Source organism: Ambystoma mexicanum, chromosome 14 (genome assembly GCF_040938575.1).
Source record: "Ambystoma mexicanum isolate Mex_15411 chromosome 14, UKY_AmexF1_1, whole genome shotgun sequence".
Classification (NCBI taxonomy): Eukaryota; Metazoa; Chordata; class Amphibia; order Caudata; family Ambystomatidae; genus Ambystoma; species Ambystoma mexicanum.
Window position 1 is genome coordinate 103,422,364 of NC_090940.1, and position 13,212 is coordinate 103,435,575.

At 45.9% G+C, this 13,212-nt stretch overlaps 1 protein-coding gene across 6 annotated transcripts in view; it reads right to left on the bottom strand.

Annotated features, from left to right (window-relative positions):
* Positions 1-13,212, bottom strand: part of DPF3 (double PHD fingers 3) — a 773,243-nt gene that overhangs the window by 663,366 nt on the left and 96,665 nt on the right. The window lies entirely within an intron of this gene.

A 13,212-nucleotide genomic window follows, 5' to 3' on the forward strand; every position in this document is an offset into this window, starting at 1 on the left:
TGCCAGATAATGCCCACAAGGAGTACCTCCAAAAAAAAAAAGTCCTCTCCTGCATGGAATTGTGCTACACTGTCACATGGCATGCCTTTTATTGAAGGGTGCTCGTGTCTTACACTTAAGCTGAACCCATAACCTGGACTATTCCTTTATAAAAGTTTTGCGGGCACAGTGACTAGACCTTCAGTATCAGCAGGACCATACTTTTACTATGAGGTTTTCCTGTGCGCCGCACCACAGCAAGAGAGCTCCGAGCAAGGACTGTGTGCCGCAAGGCTTCCACTTGCCAGCGGCGCAACTTCCTGTAAGAGACTTCCTGTATGGCGTACCACAGAAAGAGCTCGGAGTGAGCCGTAAGTGATCCACTTACCGGCGACGTATCTTCCCATAAGATAGACTTCCTGTATGGCGTACCACAGAAAGAGCTTGGTGTGAGCAGTATGAGCCATAAGGCATCTACTTCCCGGCAGCGTAGCTTCCTGTAAAACCGACTTCCTTTACGGTGCACCAAAGCAAGGAAGCTCAGAAGCTCCTAATTAAGGATTGGGAGCATGGCTGGCTCACATATAATTCTGGAAGCCCAACCTTGAGCCACGTGGTGTACTGCATATATGCAGCGCTATGCTCAGACAATCTAAACAAAGACCAGCACAAGAGAGGGGAGCATTGCGGCACTCCAAAACTGAGGCAGTCCTTTTGAGAGTCTCTGCTAGCATCACCGACAGTCAGCACGGATCAGTTTCCGATTCTCAAAGTGTTCTTTCAGCCGGGGGACGAAGGTCTGGCTTCGGCTCCCCGCTACTAACCTTGGGAGTCCAAGTCTAGCAGAGGAGGGTGAATCCCCTGTCCTTTGTCACTAGAGGAAAGTGTTGTGCCAAGCATTCGCCCCTACCTTGCATTTATCTGAACGCTTGAATTGACTATACCACCTCTGCAGTCATGAACCTCGGGTGTTTTTCTCGGTTCATCAGAGGTTAGAAATCCAGGAATTTCGGGGGTGAGCGATGAGCCTTGATCTGGTGCCTTTCTCCCAAGGTTTCCAGTTTAATCCATTAAATGCTCAACATATTCCATACCGGTCTGAACCTTGCTGTCCCTCTTACTGAGCCAAGGTGAAATCTCCCAGAGAGAAATTGAAGTGCAGGACTGGGGAATATTGTCCTGGATGACACAGTGATCCAGCAGCACTGCCCTCCCCTCCTGCTCTGAACTGCAGATAGCTTGCCCTAAAGGTCTAGTGTGAAACCGGTGTGACTGAGTGGCTGTAAGGTCGTAGATATTTTGCGGGGGGCGCGGTACTGTGAAGCACACTTGAACAGCCCCCTTCCTCTCCCATCTTTCTCCATCAGTCTTATTTCAGGGCACTCGTTTGGTAAAACTCTTCGGCTCTGATCTCCCCCCTCGAGGATGCGGGCAGATCACACCAATAATAATTTCTCTGTATTCGCTCCCCAGCCACGATCACACCCTTTTCAAGACCTGCCGCGTCACATTTAATGCGCTAGATCTAGGCCAGCCTACCTATCCGTCAGCTTAACTGCAGATTGTGAGAAGACTTCACCAGAGTGGAAGCCAGGAACTAGTCGGGCTTTTAATATCCCTTGTTTTCGAAATACTAGTTATTCCAATAAGGCCTTTTTCTGCAGCCACCCCTCAGGTATAGAATTTGCTCGCCGTTTCTATTCGACTGACCTCTACCACGCTAGAGTTTCGCAAAGCTTTAACCACTTTGTTTTTTTATTGTGCTTACCTATAATGGTTTTATTTACTTTATCGAAAATTGCCTTGATGTTGCGCTTTGATTTATTGTGTTAAGTTGCATTTTAGATGCAAGGACTATCTAGGTTTTCATTTGTAATGAAATTATGTTACTTTGGACAGCACTGCACTGCCTCTTGGCCCTTTAAGTACAATCGGATCTCCAATTGGCAAGGACTTCCTTAGGGTCTTGCCACACGGTGGCCTCCTTCCATCTAGAAGGGCCTCTCCATTGCTCTGGAACCCCAGTCTTACCCTTGTCTTCTGTGGCGGCACACGCTCTCCATTTACTCAGTTCCTCATACTCTCCTGATTTGCACTCGCTGTCCTCTCACACGGAGAGTCCAATGCCACATATGTTTTTTGCTAGAGTACCGATGTGCTGTGATGAGGGTCGCACAGATTGTGAGTGTTTGGCATTTTACCCACCCATGTCCATGGTAAGGCCTCTCAACATTCCCACACACTGCCCAGTCCTCCCCACTCCACAGACCTGCAACCACGGAGCTAGCTTGACCATGCAAAATCAAAAGTTGTGCTGTATAGAGCCTGCAGGTGTCCATTTTGAGCTGTTTTCCGGGAGTGAATGGCTCAATTGCAGTTTTCAAGGAGCTCCTAGAGTAATAAAAAGGTCCTAAGCAAGTTTGCCTTGAACCACTTGATTAATAAATAATAGGCGCGTGCGTGTGTTATGAAGGTATCATGAAGCAAGACGCAGGCAACAGATTCAGAATTACAAATAAAACACTTTATTAAACCTTTTAACTGCCGTGGGTTTTCCCCCCAGTGCCAAAGCCTTTTTTGGTGATTTTGGTATTTCGCCATTCAATGCCTTCTAACGTTTTCTGTTTCATGAACCCCTTAAGTGCCAAGGACGAGGCATCTCATCCTTGGCAACAGAGAGGTAATCCCAAGGACGAGATACCTCGCCCTTGGCACTTAAGGGGTTAACTTAAAGGTTAGGCTGGAAAAAAGGGCTAACTTGCCCTAAGCAAAGGCAGGATTTCCCTACCTAAATGATACTAAGGAAAGTCTGAGATAAAGAGTTCAATTTAGGGTTCTGCCTGTGTCCAAAACCTATACTTGCCCTCACAACTAAATCTGTACAATGTGTAGGGATATCAGCAACCAAAAGAAACAGTGTCCAACATAAAGTTCTGAGCCTCTTCCAGCTCCCAGTTCCCTTTCAGCTGCCTTCCCCCAAGTGTAAAACAGTTCCACAAAAAGTCTCAACTGTACGTTCCTTGGATTCGAGGTGATATAGTCTTAATCAAGACTTGGGACTCCCACAAATTCTAAGCAAAACAGTTCAAACACATGTGAACCTTGAGACTCAGTTCTCACTTCAGCAAATGTCTCTAAGATCAAGGGTTACCGTCCCCAAAATTTAGTTTTGTTGAGCAGCACAGTTTAAAAGAAAACATCCTTGTCTTCTTAATTTTAAATTTCCAAAGCTCAATTATTTTTGCTTTCGAATATTTGTTTCTGTAGTTTGTAGCTTTCACACAAGTTGGTATCAATATTTCTTTGTTTAATTTTTAAAGTTCCACTGTAAATCAAGCTTCAGTATCTTTTGTTTTGCTTATTCTTTAAAGTTGCATTCACTTCAGAGGCCGGGAGGATAGCTCAGGGCCAAGGCTTGTCTTGGAAGCAAAACAGCGCATAGCAACACAGGTTCGAATCCCGGGTTCACACTTAGAAACCAGTGGGTATTTAGCAGGTTATAAAATAAAAATGATAATATAACTCAACATACTGTGATTTTACTTGCTTATTCTTCAACGTTATATTCATTTCAAAACTAGTGGTTCGCTTATTTCTGAGGTTCCGTTCCCTTTTTGTATTCAAAAGGTCTTCATTCTGTTTGTTGGCAAAGTTTTGATTCAGTTCGGTATTCAATAATTATGGGTTTTGTTTGTGGCTCATTTTCACTTTATCTGTTGTTCAATATTGATTCGCTTTGCTTTAATTGAACTGCCCGGCGTTCGGAGACCTTCGAAAATGTGTTTCTGGACACACGTGACCACTCGGATACAAAGTATCCCCAGCAGTTCGGTAATTGACAATGAAAGGACCGGAGACCACTGAACGCGTGCTCGTTTGAGACACGGTCCACTCCGATACAAAGTATTCCTGAATAATAAAGTTCACACACTCACGCACTGGGTTTCTCATTCATCAGAAGCTCACTGGTCGCTTTAACAGTTCTGGCTGCAGCACTGATCACACAGTCTTCTTTATTTGATGTCAGGGTCAAGCTCCTGCCCCTCAGACACTGTTGATCCTTCAAAACAGGCGAGCAACTCGCGCATAAGGGAACGGGACAGCTTTAGCGTCTCTGCGTCCTGCTCCAATAAGGTTCCCTGCTGCTTGCACCGGCCTCCTTGCTGCTTCTCCTGTCACTCTCTTCCCTGCTGGGCTTGTCTCCTTTTATACACCTGCAGACGCCTGACAGGCTGCAGGTGTGAATGTCCAATTAGCCCTGCCTCCTCGTCCCAGTACCAGAGTAGTCTTCATTGCGCTTAGCTGCCTTTTCTTCGTCCAAGTAATTTCAGGGGTTACATGTGGGGAAACAAGGGGAGCTGATTTACAACAACCTATAAAGGTCAGAGAAGGGTTGGGTTGGTCATTAATGGCGAAAGGGGGGTCCCCATGTCTTGCCTGCAGGCCCCTTACTCGTTCTAACCCTCCTTCTGTGTCTTTGTGGCTTGTCATTTCTCCTGAACAAAGGAAATGGAGTAACAGCATCCCACAAACGTTTCTGGGACTAAGGAGTTATCACAAAATGGAAAGGGGAAATACTGCGTCTCACCTGAGGACACTTCATTCCCATTCCCCAAAAACGCTCCACCCAGGTGATACTCCCTCACTTTGCCACCCCAAGGGTCAGGATCCAAAAGCAATGATCTTTCCCTGGCCACCTGTGTAGAGGATCCTAGGGGAATAGGTGTGGCAATGTCCTCCGGTTTCTCACAGTGTGTCCTCGCAGGTGTTCCCTGTACTTCACTCTAAAAACCAGCACTGGCAATGCCAACAGTTTTGGCTGGTGTGTAGCTATTAGATCATCATTTGCCAGGCACCAACATTAAATGCCGAGGTATTAGCACCATTTTCGAATTGCTGACATCTTATGGCCAGGTAATACCATTACAGCAGTGCCAAGCAAATGCCTAGCCCACGACTACACAAAAGCCAAAGCTGTTTGCATTGCCATTGCTGGAATTTATTGGCATGATCAAAGTCCCCAAAGATATCTTCTCCAACCCGCTAGATCCAAAACAGGGTCCTCAGTTCCTTTTTCCATCAATGATGACAGATGACTTAACCCTAGGAATGTCGCTTCCTGTGACGCAGTCTCCCAGTCACAGGAAGAGTATAGAAAGGGATACGGCCAGTGGGACCTGGCTGTGCTGTTCGGAGGTTGAATCTGGAATCTGTGGGGCCCTTTGCTGGTGGCACCAATCACATAGGCCTGGCTGGTGGAATGTCCGGACCGTAGCACACTCCACAGCTAGACCGCCTGGCTTGCAAAAGACTGACGTGGCTCAAAAACAACCAAATCACCAGCCCTGGGATCGCGCCAAAAGGGGGGGACGAGTGGCATTTACAGAGATTTTAAAAAGTAAGCCCAGCTCATCTTCGCATTCCTGGACAAAATGTACTGAAAAGCAACCATGGTAGTGAGATCCATAAAGTCTCTTGTTACCTGAATAACATCAACAGAATCTGCTATTTATTCTAAGGGATTCGTACACCACTATCGAGCAACGCTTTAGAATGTAGACAGAAGGCCATCTTGCAGTGACTAATACAAGATCAAGCCACAGCTCCCAGAGAGCAGAAAACACATTTACTTTTCCTGCTTAAATAGTTTACTGCTCATTTACTCTCCCAGTCTGCCTAAAATTTCATCAAACTTAATGGCCAGTTGAAACCAGTGTCCTGTAAAGAACCTTGATAGACTAGGCTGAATCCTAGCCAATGCTGAGCGAAATCAGGATTCACAGCTTATAAACTCGACTGCCAATTTTAAAAGAATTTCCAGTGAGAATAGAAAGTTATGGCATCCTGGATAAATAAGAAAGTGGACGAGAAGTGTTCTGCGGTGTCTGCCACAGTGTTTCTTCAGTGTTTTTCACTTTTGGAAGTGTGTCCACAACCTCGCCTAACCTGCATTGACTTCATAAGCCCCTGTAGTCCGCGGAGCGGAAAGTGGACGAGAAGTGTTCTGCGGTGTTCTCGGGGGCTCGAGAGGGGCCGAACCCCGACAGAAAGTAAACAGCAAAAAAAAGCAAAAATACCCATGACATCATATCAAGATCAAGGTACTCCTGCAGAGGGAAGCAGGGAGAAAAGACCCATGAGAATCTCCCGCCCGATCAAGAGAAGGGGAAAGCGCCGAAAACAACTGCCTCCCAAAACGCAAAACAAAGCCTCAAATAAAGACTGTGCAAGCACGGGAGTGATGGACACCTCGCCCGCAGGGAAGGGCTCATGTCCTGGATTGCCAAACGCAGCAGAGAGCACGACGCGGCCTATGGCCTCCACCCTGCCCACCTCTGGGATCGCTACTTGGCCTTCTCCGGCCGGAGGGCCGACGAGGCCGGGCTGCGACGAGGTGGAGGTGGAGGGGGCCAAAGCGCAGCAAACAAACGAGGCAACAGCAACGGCAGATCATGGACATAACAAAAAGAGCCTGCTTACCTTGGAGGGGGCAGCTCCGGACCCCTCTCCTTCCATCGGGAGCGGGGGGGGCTCGCAACGCCTCCTCTGAGGGGAGTTGGTGCTCAGGACCAGCTAAAGAGACACGAGATGACTACGACACCGGCATCAGGAATGGAGGACGCGGCCCGTGCGGGCTCAAGCTGCACTACAGCACAAATGCACATGGCGCTAGCCGCAGCCGACCGATGCCCCCTCTTGACAGACGACCTCTGAATCATACAGCCAGAAAAACAAAAAGTGCAAGAGGAAACAACGCCTAATGGCATGGGATCTCTGAGAACCATGGAAGGGAAACCCCAAACAACTCCAACAGACAAAACCAGTGTGGAAGGGGGGAATATTTCAGCAGCACTCCCCAAAAATCAAAAAAACAAAAAAGGAAAACAAATCCTAACACAAGAAGGAAGTCAGCCAATAGGCAACCAAAACAAGAACACATCACCTTCAAAAGACATCTGGATCGAGATAGACGATGAAACAACCACGATCTCTCCTCTTCAAGACCTAAAAACAAAAGGAGGGCAAATCAAAAAAACACAGGAAAAAAACAAAAAAGGAACGACAAATAAGGATAACAAGCAAAGGACACACGCAAGTAAGGCGCCCCTAAAAAAAGGACACATCAACTCACTGATGGACTTCTTCAAAAGCCAGGGTAAACGAAAATACGACATCCTAGAATTATCGGACGCGGAAATCTTGGAAGCAATCCAAGAAACATCCCCACTGCCTAAATCACGCAAAACCGCAACAAATCAAGAAACCTCAAGAGAAAAGTCCCCAAGTCAGGCGAACACACCATCACATTTCGCCAACTAAGAGGAAGCTTCATTGACCATAGAGCAAGCAGGCGAAGAAGAGAAAAAATCAGCGACCCCGGAGTCACCACACGATTATGTATCAGAGGAGAATTCAACATGCACTCCAAACAGAACGCCCAGCAAGGACAATAGCGACAAAGAAACCAACTCCTCGGCAAACACTGAAGCTCAGGACCAGAGATGCTTAACACTTCCTCAACCACCATCAAGGGCGCCACAGCAGGTTCCTGCATGACCTCTCCCGATACCATTAAGCCCGGTCAGGCTGGACCTCAAAGGAGACGCCCAAGACCTGTCTTTACCTGAAGGGCCATCCATTAAAGACCTGGGACCGCAGACTCCACCACGACCCCAAAAGTAAACCCAGGAGGAAAGAACAAATAGAGTGGAAAGTCCAAACCCAGTAGAGGACAGCTACTATCTAGTAAATAACAACACACGGCAAAGAGGAAACCACAGACTCCCTCACCACCTCCACGTCGGAAATCATACGATCAGTTCTTAAGCTCCCCGTCGGGGTTTTTAACCAGAAACGAAAGATCCAACACGGTCCAAAAAGAGACGCCAACGAAAAAACCGGACATGCTCACGCTAATGTCTGCCATCGCCCTCACTCCATTCTGTAAACTGTATGAAGCTTTAAACGACTCGATGAAAGACCAAACATCAGTTTCAGCAATGACACTCACAAAAATGACATATTTGGAAGGCTACGTGATGGCAACGGAAAAACACTTAGAGAAAATCATCAACGCGAAGAATAAGGAAACGCAGAAGCTCTGCCCGCAAGAAGCAATGGGACAGGTAACAAAGAAAATTGAGGGCTAACAACTCTCATGCAAAACTGCGGGAACATAGACCTCGTTCCTAACAAGTCCCATCGATCTGACCAAACAAAGTACAAACGCCGAAACCCAAACACAAGGGGCATTCAGTATTTTCAATACCAACACGGGAAACGGTCACACCTTTCCTTTGCCACGGAACAATGTGTTCAACTTCAAACCAAAACTGACAGAAGCGGCCGGCTCAACAACATCAGCCGTGCAAAAAAAGAAAAAGGCAACACCAGAAAAAAGAGAGGAATCTTCAATTACAAAGGCCAACAGCCAACCGGAGCACTATCGAATAAATCAGACGCGGGAAAAGGCCAAAAATATTCAGGCCCCATCAATCATCCACCAATCCAACCAAATAAGTCTCCAACTACAGCAGAAGAATTTTTGACTGACAGAGAAATTATGAACATCTCTGTATACGAAGAGCCAGAGGAGATTTTTTAAAAGAAAACCAAAACAACAGGCCAACAAACACCAAGGGAGGCCCACATACAGGCACGTACACAGCATCATGAGCCGACCCGCAAAGGCTCAACAAATAAACAACAGCACAAAAGCCCGAAACCCGAACGAGAGGGGCAAGAAAGACCACACCAACACCACGCTAGAGCCGCCCCTGATCAAAGAGCGGACAGGTACCCTGACAGACAAATGCACCGATCCACGTTTCGCCCCAAGAAAAACCATCAGCAAGATTACCACCCAGGGCAAGACAAAAGCAATCTCAAATAGGCCCGCCACTTCCAGGCAACTTCAGAAGGGAGAAGTTTCTTAAGACAGTGCGTGGACCACGCTCAGCCAAGGAAGACACAGTCTGACATAGGACACTTGCCCATAACCCTGAAACTAGAACAAACAAACAATAACAAAGAGGACATATTTCTGAATAGAAGAACAGTTCTGAAAATGTTCAGACAACTGCGGTCGATACATCATCTGTCAACAGAGGATATAACTCTAATTGACCCTTACCACTCGGGGGAACAAAGCAAAATGCTACTTATACATAAGATCCAAGCACTACAGATTCCAATTCAAAGTGGCACACGAGTTACTAGCAGAGAGAGGCCTCAGGCTCACAGATATTACTCCCCAGAGGGACTTGATTACACCCAAAATGTTTCAAGCAACCATGGAAAATAACACGCACTTTGTGTCGAGGACAGAATTACTCTATAAGGACAACAGGCTCCATCATGACAAAGAAGCCCTAGAGAGACCAAAAGATAAGCAGACAGAAAAGTCAATTCTACCAAAAGCAGCCACAAAGAGCAAAACGGAAGAACACAGAAAGGAAACAAACACACCTTCCCAAACAACAAGACCTCAGAATATCAATTCAACTGATGCAAGGCCCTCAGAACAGGAAGCCCCATCCAACAGTGCCTCAATTAGGATTAAAGACCAAAATACGCCTATAGCCCCCTCAAAACTACTTTGGGCCTGGTTGCCAAAATCACTAATCTCAACTTTGAACAAATAGCAACCAACAGCCTTGGGAGAAGGGGCATTAGAAACTACATCTCCAACGACTCAACCATTGAAAGAAAAATCAATACAAATCGCTTCATGGAATACGTGTGGGTACAAGCACCTCATGACAAGAGGCAGCCCCGACTTGGGCCGTTTTGATATAATAGCACTACAGGACCTTTGGCTAACAGAAAAACCAGCCCTTGAGGGCTTTGAGATTGTCTTCGCACCAGCAATTAAGAACAGGCTGGGGTACCCGTCATCAGGACTTCTGGTGGAAACTAGAGTTGATAGCGGCATAAACATCACAGAGCCACTCACATTTTCGAGCAACCACCAAGCCATCAGAATGACATGGACAAACCACGAGAAACATTCGGGAAAAAAACAACAACAGAAATCGCAATCATAAACACATATTGGAACCCGCTAGCAATCTCTGACAAGAAGTTCTTGAACATAATGGAAACAGAAATCGACAGCATATTTGCCGAAAAGAACGTCCCCCATGTTATCATCTGTGGAGACCTAAACTTGAAACAGAACAACTCAGCCCAAAACAAGATCCACTGACCAAAAATTGCAGCAGAAACACGAGGTGAGCTGTGGAACGACCTGATGTCATCAAGAGGTTTCCACAATTTAGATCAGTCTCTGCCACTTCCTGGCAGACTCCCTACACGGGAGAGAGGCGCCCTAAAAGGCCCAATAGACTACATCTATGTCTCTGATGCAATGCTAGAACTAATAACGGAATTCGAAGTTATACGCACTGAACCAAGTGACCACAACCTCCTAAGAGCATCATGGAATTAGATAGTGGAAACAAACCCCAAAATGACCTCTGAAATAGAGTCCAATGCACAGGGCAACCGTCTAAAACTGACCGCGGCAAGAGTAGAAGATCTGATGAGGAACTACAAAATCAAATCCCAGGCCCGTGAACACGATCAAACAGTCATTGACTTTCGACCTTTGCGGAGTCCCTACAAAGTAGCCTCACACACCAGGACCGTAAAGGGGGCACCTGGGCTCCATCAATACGACAAATAATCGTGGCAAAACGCGCAAGTCTTGGACAACTAAAACGCAAAGCAAAAAAGTCTAATTCACCCAAATGAATAGCCCAGTAGCACTAGAGGAAAAAAAATACAAGGCCTGGGTCAAACATCACCGAATAAATCTCTACCAAAAAGATTCAGAAGAGATATTAAAAAACGGAGCAGGTAAAAACACTAGAGAATTCAGGTCGCTTCTAAAAGTAAGAACGGAACAGAAGGCAAATGAACTATCTAACTGCGTTAGCGAAGAAAAATGGAAAACGCACTTCGAAGCTTTATTCAGAAAACCAACGGCTGCAATAGGACCAGAACTAATCCAACATGACAGTTCCTGGGTGGATGTATCTGACCAAGAAGACATCAGTGAAACAATCGGCAAACTGAAAGATTCATGAGCACCCGGCCCAGATGGAGTCACCAACATTGACCTCAAAAACTTTCTAAAGCAATGGACTCCCTTCATCAGCTTGGTATTCAGGCAGTGCGCAACATCACAATCAATCCCGAGATCTTGGACATCCTCCAATGTGGTACCAATATACAAAAAGGGAGAAATCTGATCCCTGTAATTATCGACCAATCGCCCTTCTCGATACAATTGGCAAAAATATCAGTATGCTTCTTCTAAAGAGATTCCAGACCTGGGCGATGGAGGCACCCTGCAACGATCCATTTCAAGCAGGCTTAAAAAAAAAAATCATCAAAGACAATCAACATCATGCTCCTCAGCAAAGTCAAGAACAAAGCTTTAGAGGCCTCAACCAAACTCTTTGTGGCCTTTATAGATTTAACTCAAGCCTTTGATCGCGTTGATAGGGAACTCCTATGGACAAAACTGAACTCCTGGAATTGCCCGCAAACCATCTTGGCACCTATTAAAGCGCTACACATGAGCACCACCATGAGAGTGAAATTGAACACAAAAGGTCTTCTGTCTGGAGTAATTCCGACGCGGAGCGGTGTCAAACAGGGCTGCCCCCTGGCTCCCGCACTTTTCGTAGCCTTCATGGGAGATTTTAAAGATACATGCGCCACGGTAAGAGCCTTTCCCCAAAAAATAGGGAACGTGCCAATGCCATGTCTGACATATGCAGACAACATTGTACTAATGGACCTAACGCAGATAGGGCTTCAGAGGCAATTAGACAACTTGTCCGACTACATCAAGCGCACAAATTTGGAGGTCAACAAGAAAAAAACAAAAATCATAACCCTTGGAAAAACAACAAAGAAACAAAACACCTTCAGATGGGTTATGGAAAAGGTCCCGATTGCGTCAATTTCGAAATTCAAATTCCTGGGAGTTGTCACATCTAGAAATCAGCATGCAAACCCATCTTTGGGCGAAAGTGAGATCACTATCAACACAAGCCAAAATTCTGGAAATATTTTTGGGAAGATTCTCGTTGATTCCAACCATCAAATTTTACTAGTGGAAAGTAGTCCCCGCACTCACTTATGGAACCGAAGCAATGCCGGCAATACCAGAAGCCTTCTGGCAAAGGATAGAGGGCTACTTCTGGAAAACAGTCCTGAATCTACCTAAATCGACGGCAATGGCCGGAATAAGGAGGGAATTGGGACTGACTTTGCTTAAAGCAACGGTGGAAGCAAACAGCATTGCGCTCTACAGGAAAACCATCATCCCGCAACTCCTGCCGCTATACAAACTAATCAACGAAGGAATCGGCCTAGGAAAGTGCAAAATGCTTGGGAAATTGGCAGCAAAGATAAAGAACCAACTGGATCAAATAGCATGCACAGAAGCAGACCTAATCGCTAATCCAATGAAAATCAAAAAGAAACTGGCCGATCTAGATTGGATAACAACCTTGGAAAAGGCGACTGAGAACAAACTCTTGGCACAGCTCCCACCATTCACACTAAAACTAAACGAAACAGCCCAATTCTTAAGAAGATTTCCGAGTAGACCTCTCCGTCAACTTTTCCTAAGAGCGCGTCTGAATCTACTAGCCACCAATGAGATTCTTCAAATCAGAGGCCAATCAGAAAACAAAAATTGCAAGATTGTGTAAAAGATCAGACCAAACGGAAAATGTGAGACATCTGCTTACCAGCTGCCAGGCAATGACCAAAATACGGCTAGCATACTTACGACAAGTGCTGGGACCGTTCACCGACCCCGAAGAAGAGCAGTGGTGGCCGCATCTAATTGGTGGAGGCAGAACATCTTGGACCATAGCAACAGCCAAGATACTTCAAGCCGCCCTTCCCGAATGCAACAAACTTTCAATTGAACAAGGATTGGCCTCTGAAGACTGACCTCCACAAACTGAAGACCCTTTGCAAATAAAAGCAAGACCCTTGTAAAATCTATTTATCTAGATATACACAAGTAAATAAAAACATTAAAAAATAAATAAGAAGATGGGCATACTGAAGATGGGCATACTGAAGATGCGCATACTGAAGATGCGCATACTTTGTGAGTTCTCGAGTCCACTGGAGTTGAGGCAATTGAGACAGCATTTGAAGAAGGAAAAAAAAAGAAATCGCAGGACCAATAGCAGTTTTAAC